General features: G+C 40.3%; 1 long non-coding RNA gene across 1 annotated transcript in view; it reads right to left on the bottom strand.

Annotated features, from left to right (window-relative positions):
• Nucleotides 1-961: 961 nt before the first annotated feature.
• Nucleotides 962-11,953, bottom strand: part of LOC140381380 (uncharacterized) — a 355,558-nt gene continuing 344,566 nt past the window's right edge. The window contains exon 2 of the long non-coding RNA XR_011931244.1: nt 962-1,132. This is a non-coding gene — a long non-coding RNA (uncharacterized lncRNA). The remainder of the gene's footprint in view (nt 1,133-11,953) is intronic.

The raw sequence follows: 11,953 nt of genomic DNA, 5'->3' as shown, positions 1-11,953 counted from the left end.
TGTCTGTCTCTCGCTCTGTCTCTCTCTTTCTGCCGGTTTCTGGCTCTAACTTTCACTTTGTCTCTGTGTCTCTCTCTCTGTCTCTCTGTTTCTATCTCTGTTTCTGTCTGTCTCTGTCTGTTTGTGTCTCTCTCTTTCTCTCTCTCTCCGTCTCTGTCTGTCTCTCTCTCTCTCTCTCTCTCTCTCTCGCTCGTTCTGTCTCTGTCTCTCTGTTTCTGCCTGTTTCTGTCTCTAACTCTCGCTTTGTCTCTGTGTCTCTCTCTCTGTCTGTCTCTCTGTTTCTGTCTCTGTTTCTCTGTTTCTGTCTGTCTCTGTCTCTTTGTCTCTCTCTCTCTCTCTGTATCCGTCTGTGTCTTTGTCCGTCTCTGTGCAGGCCTGTGCTGCTGGTGACGCTGTGTTTGAGTGGAGCAGAGTCCGTCTCTCCCACAGTCTGTCAGCAGCAGCTCACTAACAACACCAGGCTTTTCATGCACCTGAAAATCTGCTGCCACCCACGCCGTCCCCAGCCTCTCTCTGTGTGGCTTTATATGGCTCTGCGGTGAATAACCAATGTGGAATAAAAGATATGTGCACGTTTCATTATTTCAAAGTGCCTTGCTGTGAAATGTTTGTGATTCAGTCATCAAAAATCCTAATTTCCCATTATTTTGGCAAAAGAATGAAGATGTACTTTTATGAGGTTGAAACCATTACATAACGACTTTCTGTCATCATTACTTTATACTTAGAGTTGTATTTTGAATGATTTACACTTGTTGGACCAATTCCGCATTGTCCTGGTCAGAAAGTTTCAGTTTGCATGTCTCATAATTCTGTCCATGCACAGCAACGAGCCTGACTCCACCTGCAGGTGGATCACTGACTTCCTGATGATTCAGAGGCAGAGCGCGCGGCTGGGGAAGAATGTGTCAGACACCGGGACTATCAGCTCAGGAGCTCCACAGGGCTGTGTACTTTCTCCTCTGCTCTTCTCCCTGTAGTGTACACAAACTGCTGCACCTCCAGCCATTACTCCGTAAAACTTATCATGTTTGTGGACGACACCACCCTCATCGGGCTCATTTCGGACGGGGATGAGTCTGCCTACAGGAGGGAGGTGGACCGGCTGGTGTCCTGGTGCAGCAGTAACAACCTGGAGCTCAACGCCCAGAAAACAGTGGAGATGATCGTGGACACCTCACCTTGACAGACTCCCCCATCACCACTGTGGACTCCTTCTGCTTCCTTGGCACTTACTTCCTTCATCAAGAAGACCCAGCAGCTGAAAAAAGCCAATCCGACAGCGGAGATGATGGTGCAGTTCTACATGGCCATGAAGTCCATCCTCACCTCCTCCATCACCGTGTGGTACGCTGGAGCCACAGCCAGGGACAAACAGAGACTACAGCGTATTGTGCGCTCTGCTGAGAAGGTGATCAGGTCAGATCACCGCCGACCCTTCTCACCCTGGACACGGACTATTTAAGCCACTCCCCTCAGGCAGGAGGCCACTCCCCTCAGGCAGGAGGCCACTCCCCTCAGGCAGGAGGCTACGGTCCATCCGGACCAGAACCTCCAGCCACAAGAACACTTTCTTTCCCTTTGTCATTGGACTCATGAACACTTAAAAACCTGCCACATTAACAATAATTTAACCAATACTTTTAATGCACTGTTCACTTTCTGCACTATTTCCGACCATCTGTAAATGTTTGTGTAAATATCTTTGTACATCCCGAGAGTTTATTTATTTATTTTTTACCTTATTTTTAAAGAAAATTCATAATTTATGCATGCCATATTTGATTCTTTAGACAACGCTATTATTATTAATCGTTTTATGTTGCACCTAACGCCTAGACAAGTTCCTATGTTTGCGAACTGTCTTCAATGACAATGGCAATAAACATTTTTTGATTCTATGTAGTAAAGATTCCTTGAAAAACATCAGACATTTTTGGTTAAAAAAATGCTGTAGCCATTTTTCAAAACAAAACACACAAAAAAACATAAATGGATCGATGCTACTGTTTTATAAAATATATCAATGTACCCATTTCTATTTTCAAGTCTTAACATCAATCTAGCTGTGTACAGTCAAACAAAAAGTACAAATTATGATCTGTTTGTTTGATAGTTTCTTAAAAAACTTTGGTCTGGTACTGCAGCATTCTTACTGACCAAACAATTATATATTTTCACTACTAGAATTGAAAACAGGACTAATCCACACACTGTATCACACAGTAAATGAACAGTATGTGAATCTGTTATTCCCTTGAGTGCCGGTGTAACTGATTCGAACATGATCGTTGCAGTGCAGCTTGTCTCCGTCAGGTTAAGGTAAATGTCATTATCTCCATCATAAAACCCGCCCAGACAGATGGGTGAAGCCTTGGTGGAGGCAGGTTGCAGTTGTCGAGCGTACATCCAGGTCCTCACAGCAGCACAGATCCATGCATTAGTGTGTGAGCTCGCATGTGAAGTGAAGCGTGGGTGGGAGCTGCAGACAGAGAGGGCCGCTACTGCTTCAGACTGAAAACACTCAGACACCCTGACACGTTTGCCCCGACACATTTACCTACATGATTATCGGTATTATGTATAAATGCCTCACTTTAGAGCTTAAAGGAGATGTATTATGCTTTTGTGACCATGTTATATTGCTTTACCCTCATCATTAGTGTGCGTTGTTTTCATATAGATTTTTTTCGCTTTCACCCTCCCTTTATTTATGGAAGCCCCTGAGTTTTTAAATTTGAAAGTAATAATTTACTTTTCTATGTATATTATTTTAACTAACCATTGTTTACCCAGGATAAAGCATAAATGAAATAAATGAAATAAATGAAATAAATGAAATAAATGAAATAAATGAAATAAATAAAATAAAACTTTTATTCACGGGCAGAAATGGGATTCTTATCTTAGCAACAGAGAGATGCAATATTAAATTTGTCCATCCCAAGACACCAGATCAGTCCAAATGTTAAATAAGTCAATCTGTGTCTGAGCTGTTGCTCCAGACGCTTTGCAAAATGAAATACTTTCTGTTTTAGGAGTGCAGGAAAACATTTGCACCTGTTTGAGTGCTTTAGATGAAAGAACGCTTTCCTCTAAATGAGACACAGGGGCACACTTTACCTGATGCTGATTGGAAGCATAATTAAACAGGAAGTACAGCAGAACAACTATGTTACGAGAGAGAGAGAGGGGGGAGAAAGAGAGAGAGTAAAGAGAGCGAAAGAGAGAGAGAGATGTTATAATTCGGATTTTTGGAGTCAGATTTCTTTGGCCTGTGGTGAATCTGTTTGACCTATTTTGATGGAAGTGGGTCATTTTGTAGAAAAGTGTGTTGATGCTGAGCTGCCTGCACGTGACTGTGACAAAGGTAGGACTTGAACCACGACCTACAATACTTTGGTTAGTCCAGAGTTAAACCTGGTCTGGTCCTGGGTTGAATAGTTCTGGAGGTCTTTGGTCTGCAGTGGTCAGCATCTATAAAAATGGTCCATTATAACCTTGTCTCATGATAGTTGTGAGTCATGGCTCTATGGCCCGTCTCTGGAGGCCGTCCGAACCACTAGTGTTTCAGACCTATCACAGAGCAGCATTGTGGTGAAGGACCCAAATAAAGCAAAACAAACATGACGATGCAGACTGACGTATTTTGGGCAATTTTAGCTTTAATACAGACTTTTCAAAAAGCAAAAAGTGCATATAAAGTGCTTTGTGCATTCGTGGAGGGAAAGATGAATGTGCTTTTCACACTCATATTAAGAGCTGCACTCTTCTAAATGTGGCATGAGCCGGGGTTAGGTCCAGTAATGATGCACATGAAAAGTGAATGCAGCAGATGAACTACTACAGCTCAAATTACTCACAGATAAAAGAGTTCTTTCTAAGTCAGGTGGTCTAAATTGTTTGCCTGATAGATGTATTGAAGTAATGAGTTATTGGGGAACAGAAGCTGCTCCATCTGCCTGGGCGTTTATCTGAACATCAAACATTTAAGTCACTGTAGCTGCACTTAAGTTTTCATTTCCTTTGTGACTCACGGCTCTCTTCAGAACAGAACATTTTTACCTCAAAGTATTCAGGTAGTTATGGTTATTTAACTGAAGCTGCCAAACCTGATCATATGGACACTGAAAAGGCACTATTCACAGCCACACCTCCAATTTAAAGAAGCACTGTGTAACTTTTCTGGTGGAAGACCTGCCATTGTGCATTAAAGTTGTCTATCTCCATGGAGACTAACAGAAGATGCCACCAGACCAAGTTAAGCTCTGTGGAGGGGCGTTCCTGTTCACAGTGAAATTCTGTATAACATCAGTAATAGAATAAATGCAAGAGAGACACTTTGATACTAAACTTTGGAACATTCTTGGGAAAGCAATAACATCTCCAAGGACATAAGCAGCACCAGAAAAAGTTACTTCTTTAGTGATATTATTATTATTAATATATATATATATATATATATATATATATATATATATATATATATATATTAATATGATTCATTGTGCTAACTACTATTATGTAAATTATGGAGTGTATATGTATTATGGAGTAAATATCACTCAAGTAAAAGTAAAGAGTAACTGGATGTGACCTTATTTTGTAATTTGAAGTTATTTTAACGACAAAACATTAGTAATACTAAAAATCTGGTCTAGACACACGCATTTGAAAAACTAAGTCATTTCTAAAGGAGCAGCGCAAGAATCACAGACGTTTAAATCCTTCAAATTTGCCAATTTAAAGCATTTGTCACTTGTATTACTCACAGCTGCTTTACTTTTCCAAAGTATTTATTTCCTCTCTTGGTACAGTACAGAAGCTGACAAACATACATTAAGGTGCATTAAAAACCTTTTAAAAATCTGCTCAACATGAAAGTAATTATATTCAGGGGAAAAAACACTGCAGTGGAAATGTTGTCAAATCTAACTCAACAATCAAATGACTCAATTCTTGGGTGGTTCATAGCTCTGCGCCCTCGGTTTTTGTCACATGAGATGTAACAAAACGTCACAACAGTTTTATGTAAATGTATAAACTAGTTTTTGCTGCTACATTGGTAATCTTTATAAAAATGGTGCTGTAATCGTGTCCAATTCAATATTCACAACAAACATCTCTGAGCCTTGTCTTTATCTTTATCACACATTTTATAAATAACTCTCGGAAACTTGACATGAAAAAGAAAAAAAAAAAACATTCAACTCAACTTTCTGCGCATTGAAACACCACTGTTACCAGCAGGGGGCGCAACTGCTGCAGAGCGATGCAGTTGTGGCAAAAATAAACGCTGCTGAAGTTGCATTTCAGTAAAGAAAACTTGTCCAATCCCTTTGCTCTCATGTTTTATTCTTCTGTATTGATGAGTCTTGAGTTTGTTAAATAAAATGAATTATGATCTATTATTGTGAAGAGTGCGAGGAGTTTTCTTTAGTTTAGTTCAGTCTTTATTTGAACGGTCAGTGTACAGAGACATTACGTACATAAAAAACACACGTTCTGCGCCAGATTATAGCTCAAAGTCTCTGATTTATAGGAATAAAATGGACATTGTGCACGTTTACATTCCGGATACTTAGCGATACAGATATGGCGTGGAGCTAAACATGTTAGCGACTTTGCAAACGTATGACTTTTTAGGACGTTTCTAGCAACAAAAGGACATGGTACATTGAAATAAGAACATGAGACTGTAGAGCGCGGTCACAACTTCAAGAAAAGGCGTTTTTATCAATGGAAAGATACACCGGCTGTTAAAATAATACTAATAATACTAATAAAAAAACCCTGGAAGGAGTTTGAGTCCTTTTGGGAAATGAGCTGCTCTTGTGTTTCTTTAGTTCTTGAGACAGTGGACCACAGCAAGAAGTTATTGCTGCAGTAATAACTAAAAACATGATCATAAATAGATGGATGGATGGATTCGAGTCGAGTCTACAATCCATCAGTTTTTTTAGAGGTTGTTTTTAGCTTGACAACATCTGAATGAGCATCAACTCTTGCCCCACAATGTGCCCGGTCATTTGTGCGAAGACTCCAAGACGCGCTGGATTCCTTCACTCTGCCCCTAACCTCCCATTGTCCGCCGTCCTTTCTCTTTCATAATGTGCTTTTCTATTGATATCGCCCGCTCTTTTGTCCCCCCATTGTCCCGCCCTAATGCCTGCGACCTCTCTCGACCCCCGCTAAGTTGCCACAGTGTCGCTCTATAGGCTCCGGCGACCTCTGACCTCGAGGTGCCGGGGTCTTGGCGAGCTGACCAGTGGGAAAGTGGCGTTGTCCCGTCCGAACCCGGGTAAGAGGGATGAGGTAGAGCAGCGGGACGTCCCAGCTCTGGCCTAAACAGGTCAGTGCACCCACGGGACAAGGCTTAATCCTGGGTCGCCGCTTTGTTTCACCCACAATAAAAAGCGACAATGCACCCAAGACCGGGCGGGACGGCGGTCAGGTGGAAGTGGAGGGAAACAACAATGTGTTTTATAGGTTAAGAGTAGGAACTGAAGGAATAATCATTAGAGTTTAATAAGGCTCCATTTTTTAGTAAATTTTTAACCAAATAAAGGGTGATTTTTGAGGGACTGAAAGCTCCAAGATAAAGAATATTTGCAAATAAAGTGCATTTTGAATGAAAATCAGAGCTAGTTTATTAGTCTTGGGGGTAAATGGTCTTGTCATAATGTATTTTAGAGTCGAGATGACAATGATTGAAATACAATTACAATTTTTTTTAATAGACAACAAGTCATGATTGTTCCCATCAATGACTATATAGAGTATTATATAGAATTTAAACGCAAAAAAAGGAGTGGTTTCAATTTGACTAAGTCCAAAGTCCTGAGAAATACATGTCTGTCTGCAAATAGTCACTTATCTCTTATATCCTATCTTGGGATATTTGACTATCTGTGTGTTTAAATTTGTTCGAAAACTGAACTACGACCTGCTAAACTGAGATTCCCCTGCCCTGAACATGTTTGTAGGGGTCTAACTACAAAAGGATCGCGTTTTCCTTTGACTAAACTGGCGCATGTTACTTTCTGGGCCCATCTGGGACGCGCGGCGAGTGATCGGCTGTGGCAGATCGTCGATGTCCCGCTTTGATTGAACGACATTTGCACTGGAGCCGACCAGACACACAAATCACACCATCACAAACACGCCACAACAAGCAAGATGGCCGCCGCTGGCGTGGAACGGAGCGTGTCCTGGCTCAGTCTCCTCTAAACACAGTGGACAGCGTTATCTCACAGGGACAAATGACTGCACTGAGGTCTGAGAGCCTGAGATGGGACATTATTCTTGAACCTCTCCCTCTATAACAATGTTCTCTCTTCGGGATAAAGCAAAATATTTATCTCCTTTAAGCTATTTGTTGAAAATGATGCTTTGGAGGTGCACAAAAAGAGCTAACGTCTGCTATAATCTTCCAAACAAGGGTTTAAAGTGATATTTCTGCTGTTTGTGGGTGATTTTATGGTCTCTTCACATTTTGTTTAACACTTTAACCTCAACAAAGACATTCACATGAATCTTTTAGCAGATTTCTGGTGCATTGTAAAAATATCAAGATAATGCAAATAAAAAAGAGTTGTATTCTGCTTTATTCATTTTTCATTAATCCTGTTTACTTCTTTTGTTCCGAGCCTCAGAAATACACTACAACTATGTGCTTATATACGTATTAGCACGATGGGTTAAGATACTAAATCATTAATTGTTTTTTTTTTCTTCATGGACTATCTAATGATCTAATCTAATGATCTAATCTAATGATCTAATCTAATGATCTAATCTAATGATTTATTCCCACGGCTGCCAGTAGATGGCGGACTAACACCAATTCCATGTGTGGGGAAGCGCTACGATGGAAGTGATGTTTATTCTCTAAACATTAGCATTATGTCACGGCCACAAATGATGTTTTTTCTCTGGTTTAACTCTGATTTCCGTGGATACAATCAGGTGAAGGTTACAGTAAGAGTGCAGTGCTTTCTGGGGATTTTACTGTATACTAAAGTACATATTGGTTTGAAACGACAAAGTGAGCATCTGCCTCTAAAGTTTCACAGACTGTCTGGATGTTAAATCAGTAGTGTCGTCGTCAATTCGCTCAAGGTCAAAATGAAAACGATAAGCTTGAGAGGAGACACAGAAATCTCTTATCTGGGGATTCACCTGAAACGACCTCTTCTGATGCTGCTGTTGTCTGTTAAAGGAGCTTCTCTAAATATTTGAGTTCCCTGAGGTGCTTTCATTTAGACGAGTTAATTTATGTTGCATCAGATTTTCATATAAAACGCTGTAGAGCATGTTTTTTGAGAAGAAAACTGCCCGAACAAACTGTCAAACTCACAGCGCTGCTTTCTGCTGCAATGAACTAATACTGTGAGTTCCTGATACTGTATTGCATAACTCTTATTCACAGAAGTAGAAAGTAATTCATTGGAAATACTCATTGTTATTGTTATGGAGTATAACTCTACCATGAAAGGTTTTGTAACTACTTTTTCCAAGGCACAGTAAATATACAGTAAAAGTGTGCATGAAAAACCTTCAAGTTCCTTTTTGTGCAATTTTTGATGATTATCTTATACAAATCTTGAATAATTAAACCGTTTAAAGCTGAATGAAGTTGTTTTAAGCCACATTCTGCATATCATCTGAGCTCTGAGTAACCATAACCAAAGTGATCACAACACATCGCTTTTTAGGGCGGCAAGATTGATCAAATAATATGTGATTATTTGGAATGCATTGATTTGGTTGCAGTCATTTAAATTTAGCGAGGACACATTTATTTTATTCTTTCAATTCTTTATATAATTAAATGTTTTACAGCAATAAAAGATCGAGACAAAGTGGCAGCAGTAGTGACCGATCAATACCAAAGTATCAATGTACCGAGGTATCAATATATTCTCGTGCAAATGGTGTAAACTATTGACACTTCAAAGTTATTTTTAACATATGTAAGTTTATGATGGAAAGTATTGCAACAGTCAATATCGATACCGATGCATTTGTATTCAAGTGCTCTGAAACTGCTCTACTATAATGTTTAACCTTGTTCTACATCATTTTCCTTCCCCCCCAGCTTAGGTAAATATACTTCCAATAAAGTAACTCATAAACAACTAGAATCATTGGTGTCGCCCATGACAAAGCAGCAGTTGATGAGTTGGTTTGAGTGCATTCTGGGCCATATTTCCAACTGTGATCCTGCATCCATTCTGTGCCGTAGCATCCCGTTTCTTCCAGATGCCCTCCCGTCCCACCAGCCCCCAGCCCAGGCTCTCTCGCTCCTTCCCTGTACCTGCAGTGGAGCTGGTGTCATTCAGATAAAAGAGCTCTGTTGCATGATTAGAACAGCTCCGTTTCCATGGGGCCACATAATGAGATTTAGCTTTTGTGTGACAATGTCGAGTGGGAAAGTAAATGTCCCCTGGTGACTGAATCTAGAAATACAGTCACTTAATCTCTCTGACAATGAAAGTTATATCTGCACAAAACTTTACAAAAACAATGGTGGAGTCAATGAGCTCAATTTGAATGATTGAGTATTTTACCTCTGTTTCAGTCATTTTATTAACTGCAGTTGGAGTATGAATGGTGCACCTGAAATAACTACAACATGTTTCACTGGTTCATCACATAAGTTAATATCACAAGTGTGTAGTATTCAGTTACATTTAATAACTAATTTAAGTAACTATTGCTTAAGATTTTGTCCTATTTTGACCTTCCAATTACTTCAACTTTAAATTATAAATCAGATATTGAGTGCAGATATTTACTCAAAAATTACTCAGTAGCACAGTCGTTTTACTGTTACTCGAGTCATTTATTAAACTGTGTACTTCTATGCAAATAAGTATAACATATATTCGTACTTTTTAGGAAAGAATATATGAAAATGAGAAAACAGGTTATTGAATCCTTTAACATGTTTTTCTTCTATTTTCCAGTATGAAAAGAACATGACACAGATGGAACAATAGGGGCCTAAGACATCCAAAAAAAAGATCCATTTCAGATCAAACTAGTATTGTCATGATAATAAAAAAAGTCGATTTTGATACTGAGGAATATTCTCAATGCCACACAGAGAATTGAAAATGCAATGCTTTTAGGTCAATGTTTTTGACAATAGACTCATTTCTAACACCAATTGTAGAATCTTCTTTATTAAACGCTGCGGTCTTTTACTGATTCTAATCAAGCTCAAACCTGTTCACAAAAGGCAGAATTTTGATCTGCAATGTGTTCCTTTTAGTATTGATAGTTTTTCAGACACATTTAACAACCAAAGTCTGTCAAATAAGTACATGTTTAAGTTTTTGAAGGTCATTATTTTTTCCCATTTTATGAATTTCAGGTATACTTTTTGTCCTGACATTGATTTCTTGTCCAGTTTTTGTCATCTAGTAGATAGTTCTGAAGGTAAACACGATGCTACTATTATCAAATGTCCTTTTTCACTGTAGTTACTCCCACTGATCAATCAAAATTAATCTATTTTTGAGTCAACCATGAATAAAATGATTTGTGCAGAAAATAACGTTAAATAAAACCTAAACAAGAAATGAATCTAAAGCAGAACTAAAGCAGGACTGAAGCTAACCTCAGTTTGAGACCCACTGCTCCAATCCATCCCCGATTGTGTGCTCAAAAACTAAATCAATATTTGTTTTGTATCAGGCAAAGAGGTGGTCGCTAATCAAACAGTCGCTCTATACAAATGAGTCTATTGACTTTTAATGGGCTCCGAGTCAGGGCTTTGTGCTGTGTCACTGAGGGGAAAGTCAATTGAGAGATTAGCCCCGCGCGCTTATAATATCTGCAATAAATTTGATGAAAAAGTCACAGCGAATTGATTCAGGTGAAGTGCTCTTTATAGATTTGCAGAATCGAGCAGCTTTGCAACAAATCACGAGTCCATCACGGCCCCTGTGTTTAGCCCGTCCAGAACTACATGACCTACTACTGACACTCAGAGGTAAGCAGTACTCACTTACAAGTACTCACTTACAAGTACTCACTTACATGTATTCACTTACAAGTACTCACTTACATGTACTCACTTACATGTACTCACTTACATGTACTCACTTATATGTACTCACTTACAAGTACTCACTTACATGTACTCACTTACATGTACTCACTTACAAGTACTCACTTACATGTACTCACTTATATGTACTCACTTACAAGTACTCACTTACATGTACTCACTTACATGTACTCACTTACAAGTACTCACTTACATGTACTCACTTACATGTACTCACTTACAAGTACTCACTTACATCTTTTTAATAAAATAGTACTTTTCAGAGAAGTTTTCAAACACCAGACTTTTACTCTTATTTACAGTGATGTTACAAATAATCTGGGTTTTGTTTTATGTTAAAAGGCGGCGGTCATGGAGCGGTGGAGTTCTGCAGGAGCAGGAGGGTGAGGAGCAGGAGGGTGAGGAGGTGAGGAGCAGGAGGGTGAGGAGCAGGAGGGTGAGGAGGTGAGGAGCAGGAGGGTGAGGAGCAGGAGGGTGAGGAGCAGGAGGGTGAGGTGCAGGAGGGTGAGGTGCAGGAGGGTGAGGAGCAGGAGGGTGAGGAGCAGGAGGGTGAGGTGCAGGAGGGTGAGGAGCAGGAGGGTGAGGAGCAGGAGGGTGAGGAGGTGAGGAGCAGGAGGGTGAGGAGCAGGAGGGTGAGGAGGTGAGGAGCAGGAGGGTGAGGAGCAGGAGGGTGAGGAGCAGGAGGGTGAGGAGGTGAGGAGCAGGAGGGTGAGGAGGTGAGGAGCAGGAGGGTGAGGAGCAGGAGGGTGAGGAGCAGGAGGGTGAGGAGGTGAGGAGCAGGAGGGTGAGGAGGGTGAGGAGCAGGAGGGTGAGGAGGTGAGGAGCAGGAGGGTGAGGAGCAGGAGGGTGAGGAGCAGGAGGGTGAGGAGGGTG

The sequence above is a fragment of the Eucyclogobius newberryi genome, unplaced genomic scaffold, assembly GCF_026437365.1.
Source record: "Eucyclogobius newberryi isolate DKJ021-1_F unplaced genomic scaffold, fEucNew1.0.hap1 SCAF_5, whole genome shotgun sequence".
In the NCBI taxonomy this organism is placed as follows: domain Eukaryota; kingdom Metazoa; phylum Chordata; class Actinopteri; order Gobiiformes; family Gobiidae; genus Eucyclogobius; species Eucyclogobius newberryi.
Note: the sequence above shows the minus strand (reverse complement) of the source record. Positions and strands in the feature narration are given on the sequence as shown.